The 13420-nt window shown below is 33.8% G+C and overlaps 1 protein-coding gene and 1 long non-coding RNA gene across 2 annotated transcripts in view; one reads left to right on the top strand and one right to left on the bottom strand.

The window, feature by feature from the left end:
- The window catches only part of LOC141446172 (uncharacterized), a 159694-nt gene that overhangs the window by 96322 nt on the left and 49952 nt on the right, over positions 1-13420 (bottom strand). The gene's annotated exons all lie outside the window — the stretch shown is intronic.
- Positions 7537-11107, top strand: LOC141446174 (uncharacterized). Its single transcript, XR_012453561.1, has 4 exons — positions 7537-7635; positions 7868-8096; positions 8297-8476; positions 10249-11107. It is a non-coding gene; the product is annotated as an uncharacterized lncRNA (long non-coding RNA).

The following is a 13420-nucleotide window of genomic DNA, read 5'->3' as shown; positions in this document are numbered from 1 at the left end:
ATTTTTTTTTTTTTTTCTGAAGGAGCCGAATTCTCAGCTATACACGTCCATATCACGTCTTATACACGTAGTGTCGATTATTTGTTGCTGGGCTTTCAGACAATTAGTTCTACTACTCACATATAGTACGTTGGCAAGTAAAAAATTGAAGTAATCTCCTATTTTTTAAGACGTGGCTTGGCAAGGAATTTACCAAACGGATTCATTTGAAGCTAATCTAATGGCTTACTTAAGCTTAGATGCCAATTTCGCTTGTAATTTTTTCTTAATTAATAGTCTGGCTCAGAGGTAATGTATCGCATTCTATCAACATTATTATTATATTGATCTATTTTAGCTCTTTGTATTATGCAACGCTGAGTTACAATAAAATTCAATTATATTCGTAAATTATGGTAAGAAAATGGTTCAGAGATTTCTGACGAGACTTTTCTTGAGAAAATAAAGTGAAATTGTCGAATATTAGCAAAACACTATTGGAAAACGATCTTAACTTAATAAAAGAAGTCTTGAAAATTGAGATTTTTTTTTTTAATAATTTATAAGCATTTTTTCTCAATATTTTCGTAAGATTAATATTATTTCTAAAATAACAAAAGATATTATTTAAATATGAGAAAATAATAAAAGATTTAGAAAATTAAGTGTACGGTATTGAAGCACCATTATTAATACGCTTTGGCCAGCCCATAACTGGTTTTCATTGGACGAGGCGTGGTTACAATAGAGGTGGGCATGACCCGCCCACAGTTTGCAACCATACTGCATTGTGATTGGCCAATACTTTAAACCTAATAATTTTAATGAAATAACTAATTTAAATTTTTTTTTCCAACATTTCTCCCATAGGTATTTGATAAACTTTCAATTTAAGCAAGAAAAAAAAATTCCATTTAAAATACGATAAATAATATTTCTTTTGGAATAATACCTCATGTTTTCCAAAATTATCGTTAACAGAAACAAAAAAACTTCAGAATTTGTATTGTTTAATCGTAAAATAGATAAAAGAGAAATAGGCACATTGTAGACTTGTAAGCCGCCATTACTGTAGGCGGTAAGCTTACTTTACACTCCATCTGGTGGAGAACTCTAGTGGCAATTTTTGTAAACATAAATGCAGTTTCTACATTCACATTTAACCATCATGGCGACTCACTAGGCTTATATAGGACCAGCCTACACTCATATTTATTTCTTACAGCAGTAACATACATGTAACCTATTTATGAGTCTTATTATTTGGTCAATCTATCTACTCCACATCTCCATGTTAGTGAAGTATGTAATTAGAGCTATTTCTTTCTCACCTTTGCTATTCCGCTCTGGTGGAACCTCGTTGCGTAGGACGTTCCTAGATGAGAAAGAAATCACGAAAGGACTCAGTTAGTTTGTGAGTAATTGCTTTAGACTTATGTATATATTACAGTAATTCTCACTTTATATTACAGTAATTCTCATTTATATTACATTGATCCAACCTTGGATTAACTTGCCACATATAAAGTACGCGAATACTACTTTAATGTAACCTTCTTTTTTATCTTCTTAAACCGACTTGGTTACTCAATGCGAATAGAGAGGATGTGTTTTTATTCCTAATTTCCTCGGTGTTTTTCCTTGATCAGAAACAATCTGATTAAGAAATTGATTGACTTGAATCTTAATTGAAAGAATTGTTTAAAAATGAAAGATTCCCAAAATAAATTCTTTAAAAGATTTGGAATATTGGGAAACAGTCGCCACATTGCTTTCATATTGTGAGAAATTTAAAATTATTTTTAAGTACTGAGAAGTCGTTAGAAAAAATAACTGATCTCTTAAGAAGTGTCTTTGACGCCAAAGTAAGTATCAAAGCGTAGATTGTGTCACTTTATAACATAATCACTGATTTCTGCAAGTTAGAGGAAATAATGAAATATTTCTCCTTTGAATAACCTCTACACGGCCTTAAATTCACGTGATAACTATGACGTTATCTAACTCATCAGAATTATGTCTTATGTAAGCAACAAGTTCAATTGCTTCAACAATAGTGAGCTATTCTCAAATTAAATTTTTAGTTAATGATGTGTCTTTTTAAAAATATGAGTGAATCCACCACAGTATCTCATGTACGTATCCTCCGGATCAACAAGACACGGTTTTCATTACAACTACTTAAATATATTTCCGGTAAGTTAACAACAAAACAAAAATTTAGGTTGTTTAAGCATCGGCTTTTACTAGAGAGTGGAATATTCATTAGTTTAAAGGGGTATCAAGGGAAGATTTGGAAGTTTAGTTCAGTCTAAACACTACTCCCATCTCACATACGGGGAAAGGGGAATTTTCCTTGTAATCCCAACCACTTGATACTGTGGCTGTTCGACCGGAAAGATCAATTAAAATTACCATCTTAAGAGTTTTTGTTTGATTGATTTAGAACTTTCTGTCGAAGGATCTTGGTCTAGCATTCCTAATTTGTGCTCAAAGATTTGTAGGCAAAAGATTTATCACTTAACATTATGTATTGAATCCTTAAGAACTTTATTTCTGATTTTGTTAAAGTTCTACTACTATTAGGACAATTGGCGCGTCCTGTTCCCTTAGGCAGCTGTGTCAAGAGGTTTAAACCATCCCCTAGGTAACCTAGTAAATCCTTCCCTTCTTACAAGCGTCTAGGATCTAATTCACTAGTTTTGTTGGGATATGATCTGGCAGCGAAGTACCAAATATCTCGCATGGCAAGCTTGCGATAGCTATGCAGTCAAACAGGATATGAGATGCCATTTCTTTCTGTTCCTTGCACAGTCTACACCAGTGATGGGCAAAGTACGGCCCGAGGGCCAACTCCGGCCCGCGAAAGTATTTAATCCGGCCCGCCGAGGGTCCATCGACATGGACCGCTATAATTACGTTTTGACGGTCGAGAAGTATAAAGTAGATTCTACTTAGTAGAATAATAGATGCATAACCTAAAGGTGAAGCTAAACTAGCCGCGTAGTTACACAAGTGTGAAATGCTGTAATGTTTTTATAATATTATGATTAAAAGCTTTGACACAAAATGCATTTTTTCTATAATTCTGGCCCTCCTCTAGAATTTCTTAAACTTTGTGGCCCCCCATTAAAAAAGTTTGCCCACCACTGGTCTACACCAAGGTTTCGGATTGAATAAGACCACCCACCCTGTGAAGGTATTCTCACAAAACTGCCCAGTAATGATCCTGTAGCTTCTAGGTTCCCTATTTTTACACAGATCGGGCATAATACTCTTACTATGTTTAACACCTGGAATAACTTTCCATGCGTTCGCGCACGTTGTCCTTGGTAATATACCAAGTGCCCAGTTCAGGACTAGTAAACAGGGTGATCCCCTTCTGGGCAAGTTGTTTAACAATTTCATTACCTCTGATGCTGGAATGATCCGGAAAGTACTGAACCACTTATATATTCATAAAACTTCCAAACAAGCTGCTAGCGCTTTAAGCTCAATCTGACTGTCGAAGGAAATGAGAATCTTGTCCTTTTTAAGGTCTCCTTATTGAACAACATTTAATAATCGATTCATTTAAATGACAATTTTTAAATACAGCTATACATTTAGTTCTTATTAAAATTGTACTGGTGGTAAGACAATACAATAAACATAAATAGCACATTAGAGAGAAGCCTTAACCATCTTTCTCTTCGTAAAACATTTTTATAAAATTTTCCAAAATTATTGTTTATTTTAAATAATTTTTAGAGGGTTGGATATGTTATTTAAAGAAAATCGAATATATGGTTTTCCAATCAAATGATCGATTATTTCGCCAACACCATAACTGTGACAAACTCTGGTGGCGCCTAATCGAAATATCAAATTTGATGAACGTTTCCTATAATTTAATACTTCCATTTACTGGAACTGGTATTTCTAATTTCTCTTGCTTTACGAGCGATAAGGGACGGTAAAAAAAGAAAAATAGGCTGGTGAAAATTCGTCCAAGGATAACAATGGAATTACCTCTTTCTCTAACAAAAATAAACGGACGAATGGAATGATAAATGAATTCAGTTATTTGCTTTCAGACTCCAGTAATTCCAGAAGCCAATCTCTTTTTTGAATTGGAGGTGTAATAATAATAAAAAGCGTCTAGTTTTTTTTTTTTTTTTCTCCTTAAATCCTACCATCGGAATTTTTTCATTAAGAAAGTATAATATATTTGTAAAAGTGTCATCAAAGGGTGCTGACGTCAACTATTTACAACCTGAATGTTAGGTTACAGTCTTGGAAGGTTCAGCGTATGGTTGAAGTGTTGAGACTGTTAAATATTAACTAGTAATTTAATTATTATTTTCAGGTAATATTTTGTTTAAATTATTTATGTACCATACTGTATTTCTTTATAATATTGCATTCTTTTCAGAATAATAAAATCTGTTTCAAAAAAAAAACCGTCTTGCAAATTAAATTCCTGCAACCCATTCAACTCCCTTTTGTAACAGGTAGGATGCAAAACCGTACATTACATTCAAGTGGTACTCTCCAGATCAAAGCCTATCCATTTCGCTCCTCCCAGAAGTGCTCTTAATCCAATTTTCCCAGGGAAAATGTTTCAAATGAAAGTTGAAGTACAATTTCCCTGTATTTTATTGTTTAATGAAAAATATTGGATTTATTTCTGAAAGAATTGGTGAAAAAGTAAAACAAAATCTCAGTGAAGTGATTGTGATCGCTAAGGTCCCCTGGTAAGGTACAATCTAACCATGAAAGTTTCAGATTCTTATAATTTTCAGTTTATAGATAAAAATCAAAAGAAAAATTACTATTTTACGATTAATTTTCAACCAAATAAAGTTACTAAGAAAACTAGCCTTTGTTCACAACTAACAAACAAAAGTTACGAGAATGTTTAAGAGAAAGAGATTAGTGACTCTTAATTGATTCAAGAGTATTAAAAACAGAAAAGACATTTGCATACACTTCGTTCACTAGTTGCAAGAATAATAAACGATTTCTATGAATTTCCCAAAAAGAACTTACCTAAAGTGTGGTAAAAGTATTGTTCCAAAAATTGTTTGTATTGTTGAGGAAAATGTAATAACGACGTCTACTCGCCCCATTACAAATAAATTTTAATCGATAGGGTGCGCTGGTATCGATAACCGACTAGCACAAGCGTCCGCCAGAAGGTACCAACCTGTTTTGAGATTACCTTCTGCTCTCTTTTGAAGATGATAGATAAATGTACTTTCGTGCAGCCAGTTAGCGAGATCTCTTTAATTATGTGTTGTTTATTAGTTAAGGGCCCAAAAGTGTGTAAATTGTCAAGATTGCAACCAAGGTATAAGATATTGTTTTTTTTTATGTACGAATGTAACTTTTATTTGAATAATTAACTCTTGTTTTTTTTTTATTCTGTCAATTGTTATATATTCTGGTCACCACACTTTCTGTTCTCCCCCGCAGATTAACAGTATGTTCATCCTTTCTTTATTTTCACTTTGTTTTTCATTAAATGGTCCCCAGAGTTCGATAGAAACAAATCCGGAACTACAAACATTGCTTCTGATCACAATACTTGCCCAGAGAAAGAGAAAATATCAGTTACTGGGAACATTTCTATTTTTTTTTTGGAGAATTTGGTCTAAGAGAGAGGATTGAGGCAAAAAAAATGATATACGTACAGTGTACATTTTCATACATTCGAAGATAAGGCTTAATAACAAAGGGAAACAAAATGTTGGCAGTGAGGGGGGCCTATAATTCATAGTAAAAGTATATGAGGAAAAGGTACGAAGCCTTATTTATTGGCGACGAGAATTACTTTATTTTGCGTTTCTAAAAGTGAAGCGAATCTTCATTTTTTTGTTACAGATAACACTAGGAAACCTTAATTTCTCTAATTTTTAAAAATAATAAAAACTAAATAATTTTTTTTAACTGGACAACCTGTTATTACTTCCTATTGCTTGGCAGTGCTGTTTAAAAGTACCACAATCATTTTTGGGCATGAAACCATCGCTGATCTTGTTTTAATCTGATTATTAACTTACCCTTTTTAGCTCATAAGGGGCCGTAGTTTTGGAAAATAAGATATCGCTCGGTACAGCCACCAAGTATTTGGTAATGAACCAATTGTAGAATCCAGAATTTCAGACTTCCTCCTACATTAGCCCAAATTTTGGGAGTACACATCCTAAGACTAGAATCCTATCTTCTCTAAATACAAATCCCTGGCCCCTTTTCGTGACACAAAGTCAAGAAGTGAAAAAAGCACTTACAAGTCCGTGCTCGCACATATGGAGAGAGAGATTAGAAGATATAACTTATACTGTAATATATATTTTGGGGACACATTATTAATAATGGTATTTATTAAAGATTTAGAACTTTGAACACCTAACACAACATAAAGTGATGGACACAAATCATTTATCATACTAAATTCTATATAGTTAAAAGTCTGGCACAACGTATTAGGGAATTCCAGGTTATGAAACCATTCTCCAAGGTTTTTCTCTAGGAAAGTTCTAGGATAAGCGGTAGGTAACTGGCAGTCAGGGTTCACCCACACGCTATAAGAACAATGTCCTTCAACATAATGTAAGTATAAGACTTCCAAAAAATGAAAAAGAAACTAAGAGAATTCTAGATAAGATATATACCTGATCAGCATCTGTTTTTCTACCCATGTTTTCCAAGAAAGCTCTAGGAAGAAACATACTCGTAGATTTGTCAAGGATCATCATTCGCTTTGTCAGCATAGCTTCTCTCCTAAATGCTGTTCACGATACCCTGGTGAAGATAACTACAAATTAAATAGAAACTTGGAACTTGAAAGTTAGAACCACGATAGCCGAGGTGTAAGAGGCGAGGCTCGCAAAGGTAAGATGTATTTTGGGTACAGTGTTTGATTCACGTTATAAAACTTGGATTTTATTAAATTTTTGATCGAAGAAATCGCTTCTATCCGCGATACTTAATTTTGTAGTTGGATGTTAAGCCTGCCCGAAAAAAAGGGCATTAGTTTACTTTATGAGAGTTGCATATATAAGATAATCCTAATCTTTACACTCTGTGTAAAAACTACTTACATTTAGGAGGCATTAAAACTCAATTTTTCGGAGAAAACTTAAAATTCAAAATGAACATGATCGCAATACTTTTTCTTAATAGTAGACTAAAAGAAAGTAATACAAATAAATAAATCACACTGTAATAAAGGGAAAGTATTTGTAACAGAAGAAACAATTCTCCAGCGCATTTCTCTTAGGGAAATAAAGTTGAGGCGACATGTAAGATTTACAGCACCATTATCACACCAGAGAGAGCTGTAACGAAGAAAAATCACACTAGAATCGACACAATCGATTTGGCAAGGACTTTATTTCTGAACAAAACAATGGTAAAAATTATATTTTTACAAAATTCATATGCAAAATTTAAATTAAATAATCATAAATAATGTGTATTTTATGAAAATAATATGCAATGAAAGGTAATCATCTTTATTTAGAAAAATATATATGGTGAGAAAAGTTAGGTCAGAAAACCAGATTTTTCGATAATCGATGTCTGAGTTGACAGAGCTCAGTAAGGTTATATTGTCACCAAAAAGTACCAAATCAGACGGTAACCATCATCTAATCGGGATCTACACGAATGGTGGGTTTAGCACACACAGAAAAAAGAAAACTAGGTTTTAGGAATTCTCCTTTACTAAGCTTATCTTTACTTCTTGGCTGTACATCCTGTTCTTATATGTATTGAGAGATACGTCGCGACAAGTTACTTTGCAACACTGCCATTTATTTATTTTTTACTAGGATTGTATTTTTTTTGTTCAACTTTTACTTTTAATGAAATCTGTTTGTTTTTTAAAATGTTTTATTTGTAGTTGTTGCTACGATTATTGAGGCATTATTATTAATCGCCTGTAAGAAGAAGAAGAGCTAGCCCTCCTTACAAATACAAACAACACTATCCATCAGTGGGCAGTCAGCTGGAAGAAGCTCCCCGTAAGAAAAAAAAAAAAATAATCTAAGGCCCAACAGATGGATTCGAACCCATGATCTCCGCCGTTGGTATCCAGTATTTGCTAATCAAATCTCTAAAGAGAATAGTAGGTAAGGTCATGTGAGTTATTTCTAAATTTTTTTGTAATGCATGTAAACGGATTTGATTGTGGTAAGAATTCAATTTTTAGATATCGTGTAGGGCCGCTACAATGTGAAAAATTAACATTAATTATAGAAAATATTATGGACTGTCAATTAGGAATTAGCCGATTGGTTCAGTAAAACTAATGAATAAAACTTAATTGCAGATACCATCTACAAAACCTGTTGAATCAGCAATCAAGAATGTAAAAAGGCAGGAGATTTAAAAGAGTATTGATACAGTTAGTACATAAATGGTTTAAGAGATGTGTGGATGCAAGAAGGAAGTTCCCATGGGACTGGAGACTAAAGTTTACCAAAGCTTCTCTCCACCAACTAAAGACATTGTAAGCATTCCTTTGCATGAACTTTCGGGGCAGTGGACCATACCAACCTTCAAATACCGCCCAGATTGTTTCCCTGGTACATTTATCATAATATAAACCTAACATTCTATTGCACTATTTTGGAAATAATTTTATTTAATATTGTTAATAATTTGCTTGCGAATTTCAAATTCTATTTTCGTTTTGGATTGGAGTGTTTTTAAGTAAACTTTTTCAACAGAAATAAACGGTAAATTTAGTTAAGTGAAGTTCTTGGGAGAAGGTTGAAGGTATGCTGTAACGTCTTGCCAGATTCTTTTAATTTGGGGGAGACTTCTTCAGTATATCGGAGAGAATTGTGATCTCTGTTTGCCAGCCTCTGCCGTTCTTCCAAAAACTTCCCGACAAAACCTGAACAAGGTTGAGTGATCTCATGGGTTTTTAGGGTTCATTAGGTGCTTTCTTTTTTTTGTCGTAGAGCAGTATAATAATAATAATAATAATATGCTTTATTATTTTTTTTTGTTAATAAATTTACAAAAAAACACACAATTTAATCTTTTAAACCTAAGCACCTACTGCATGGATCGAAGTCCGTCAGCAGAAGTTGACTCCTACTCAATTCTACTATATCTTATTATAAAATCATATTTTCCAAGCATACGAGGTCTGTAAATTAAGTAATGAGGCTGATTTTTAAAAAAATGTTTAATTAATTACAATTCTATATTGTCACCTTCAAAATAACTTCTTTCTGAAGTCACACAGCGCTGGAGACGTTTCTCCCACTCCTCATAGCAGTGCTCGAACTCCTCGATACTGGAATAGCCTTCAGCTGGTTTTTGGCCAGTAAAAACATTCCTGTGGTTCCTCCAGCCTCCTTATTCGCCTGACATGAGTCCTTGTGACTTTTTTTCTCTTCCCGAAGTTGGAAAAATCACCTCAAGGGAACTCATTTTGGGGCAGTCGGAAAACATTCAAACGGCTGTAACTGAGACCAGGTGAAGGCTATTCCAGTATCAGAGTTCGAGCACTGCTATGAGGAGTGGAAAACACGTCTCCAGCGCTGTGTGGCTTCTGAAGGAAGTTATTTTTGAAGGTGACAATATAGAATTGTAATTCTTATTGAATAAAATTTTTTTAAAAAAAATCAGTCTCATTACTTAATTTACAGACCTAGTACATCACTCTCATAGTGCAGTACACCGCTTTCATAGCAAAATAAAAACCATTGATGTAGGGAATTCTGTGCAAGCGGTTCAACAACTCTGTTTAAGTAAATTAGAATAGAATTCTATGACAAAGAAAAATGAACTATAGACGTTAAAATGTAACCCTAAGTTTTTGAGAATGCTAATTCTGTTATAAACTGATGAAAACATAGCCGCCACGATAGCCGAGTGATTAGAGGCGGAGCCCGTAAAGCAAAGATACATTTGTGTTGGTTTAGTGGGTTCGATTTCCCGTCTCTTAGGCCTTGGATTTTTTTATTTAATGGTTAATGTGAGAAATAAATAGTGAAGTATATTTGCTAGACACCTAATTACTTGTACTACTTCACTAATGTTACAGACGAAATGAAAGACAGAATATGGTGCCGACGTAGGTGGTAAAATATTGCGGGAAAACTGACATAATATATCGTAGAAATAGTTTTATGAGGAGACCTATATAAATGAAAATATTTCTACTTTAACATTTATTTTTGTCTTAGTCAAGAAATTCTGTAGATAATTGATGATTCCAGGCCGTTTTACTAGGAAGAATTTTATTTTAAGGAGATATTATTTCAGGATCAGTGAGTTTCTCCGAGAGGATGGGGGAGAAAGGTTGAAGGAAAATTAAGTTTATGCAAAATCTGCTCCATTTATTTATGGAGGTGGAAGGTGGAAAAGTTTGGGAAATCGTTTTCCAAGAAAATTGGCACATGAAATCAAGAAACATTGGAAGTTATGTCGCTGACAGCTCATTTACAACTATAATCGTTTAAAAAGGACCAAAAACCCCGAGAGAATATTTTATTACAATTTTATTCTAGAGTTTCAAGATATGGAGGGCAACTTTCTTGCAATTACATAATTTATTTATTATTTACAAATTAAGTACGGTCCAGCTTTTATAAGCAGCTTCAAACACGTGATGCATTATATCATTTATACATTTACATTAAGATCAATTCTTTCGTAGATGTTGATTTCTTCAGTCTTCTAGTAGGCTTTCGCCAATTTGGCACATAGTGAGTTAAAGGTAAGGAAGACTTTGTTCCTGAAGGATCGAATGACGTATTGTTATTGCGTACCTTTTGTGTACTATTAGGCGTACCTTTTTAAATACTTACTACAGTCGAGCCTCATATAAAGGATACTCTCCTAGTGGCCACCTCCATTTACAGACAGTTTTTGGATTTCCCCGTTTTACCCCTATACACTTTCTATATAAAAGAACCTCCGTCTAACGGACACTCTACATAGCGACCGCGGACATTGTTTTTGGGGAACGGATTATATGTTTCACCTCCCACCAACGACCACCTCATTCTTTTAAAAGTTCGTTTGACGCGGTGATCAAAAGTAATTATCCCCTCTCAAGTTTTTCTTTTTTTCTGGTTTTTCCTAAAGTTTCCTATATAAGCTCCATACATCTTGTACCATTTTAATCATTTTTCAATATTACTTTGGACGAACAATATTATTTTTTCCGAAATATGTCTCTCAAACGATAGTGGTTAACACTAGAAGAGAAAATAAATGTGTTGGAAGATTTTGCAAAAACCAAATCGAACCATCGTCAACTCGCCGAAAGGTTTGTTCTATTTTTCTAATAATAGGTGATAGTATGATGATAATTTTACCATAAATTATTATTGTTATGAATAAATGTGAAGATTATTATAAAGATTATTAATTAAGACAATAATATGTAGTTTTTTGATAAATTTTTTGGATAATTAAGAAAAATTTGATGCATATATAGCTGCAATAATTACGCAATTATGTACGTTTTTAAATCTATTAATAATAAACAATTTTTAAATAGATGTTTGGAGAAAAAACCCACATTTTTTCATTATGAAACTTGGCTACCTCCTTCTAACGACCACCTCCAAATAGCGGCCACTTTGCTCTCCCCCGCCAGTGACCATTATTGAGAGGTTCCACTGTACTTTGTTTTTGGAAATACTGTAGTCATTTTGCCAGAATGTCACTAGCTGTCATCCATTCTGGACAGGCGTATGTTAAAAGAGTTATAAGGAGACTGACTCTAGGTGGCTGGAGGTTTTTTAAGCATAATGTTTAGTGTTATAATAAAACAGCTACTGTTAAGGTCTGGCCTGCACTTTATTGTAGTTGTGCAACCTCCAGGATAGTCATGTAACAAGAGATTACGCCCAGGTAAGCGCACTCCTTAATCCTATTGTTTCCAGAGAATTTCCTGTTTATTGAGTTTTAAAAGGAATAATAGTCTTTATTCAGACACCTTAAGAGAGAAGGGATTTTTTTGCTTCTTTTTTAGAAGGTATCCATTTTTGTAAACAATTTGATGCGATGTCTGAAGACGTTTGTTTAAATAATTAATGCATTGGTTGATGTCTTAGTTTGAGGAAGCAAAGATTATATTGTCTAACTTAATCCAGAAACCATTCTTCTTGTTTGCAATACTTCGTCAAAATCTCTTCCAGGAAATTATCCAGCACGACTTGGTTGTCTTAGGGCCCCTCAGCTGTGGGTAAGTAATGATGGTGATAGTTGGACAACTAGTCATTCACGTTAGTCTTTCCGTAGTCTTAGACTAAAAATACTTCTGTTTATTGATGTGAAATTTTAAAATTAGCGAAAGAGAAACAAACAAATGAGGCCCCTTCAATATATAAGGTCATTGGAGCTATATTTCTGCCATTGTTCATATTTCTATTCTATCGATTAACTCCCTGGGGGGCTTACCTTGTAGAAATGAACAAACATTTGATATCCTGATTGAATTTGACAATAGATCGAACTGTTGGTTATTGCAGCGTGAGGAAAACGTTACTCTTATATCCTGTGGGCGGATGTATCGGAAATTTGTGTTATCCAGTTCAAGAGAAATACTACTGGTGTAGTTTTTGAACCTATCTTATCCACTAAGCTTTCATACTTTTGGCAAGAAAAACTTAATTTACAGGAAATATATAACAGTGAAAATAAAACCATGATATTGCAGAAAAGAAAAATGAGAAAATTGAAGGTAAAAATAATGTTAAAAGAGAAATAAAGAGCCAATACAGTACAAGTGCCAATGAAGGATTGCGCAGTAGCTTATCCTTCAATCGAATGCTGGAATCTAATCAAAAAACAGAAAGTGATTAAGCAAAAAGAAAAAAGAAGTTGAATAACATTCAAAAGTAAGTACTGAAGAAACCAAGCAGCAATTAGTAATAGGTTAATCGTGAGATTGAGAAGAAAAAGGTGACTCTAAAGATGGGAGAAAATCCTAAATTAACGAAATTTAAAGAGCAATGAAACATTAAAATGATAAAAGCAACAGTTGAAGTTAATTAACCAGTTAAACGTGTTTGGACGTCAAACAAAATCTCTATTACGGTGCGTTCGACGTGGATACTCGTGAAAAATATAAAATTGCCATTAACTATAAAAACTCGAAATTTTAATAAAATAAAATAAGAATATTATTTGGTGGGATGTTTCCTTTTCCCACTGCGGTGGAAGTCAGCTAAATGATAAGTGGTTGGTACATGTTTGGTCTCTGCATTAGAGATTGGGGGAATTAGGCACACAAATAGAAGCTCTCAACCCCTTGTGCAATGCCGTTTTTACCTTAGATAGAGATTCAGACCTCAGTACGAGCAGGATTTCATTTTGCACAGAATTCAAAGCTCTTTTTTCTTCCTTGTAAAAGCTCTTGCGTCCCTAGTAGGCAATGTATAACGTGAAGCGGTGCAAGATTTTGAATGAGCACAGAATGCTC

Source organism: Rhodnius prolixus, unplaced genomic scaffold (genome assembly GCF_049639745.1).
Source record: "Rhodnius prolixus isolate KJV_2025 unplaced genomic scaffold, Rpr scaffold_1, whole genome shotgun sequence".
NCBI classification, from domain to species: domain Eukaryota; kingdom Metazoa; phylum Arthropoda; class Insecta; order Hemiptera; family Reduviidae; genus Rhodnius; species Rhodnius prolixus.
Note: the sequence above shows the minus strand (reverse complement) of the source record. Positions and strands in the feature narration are given on the sequence as shown.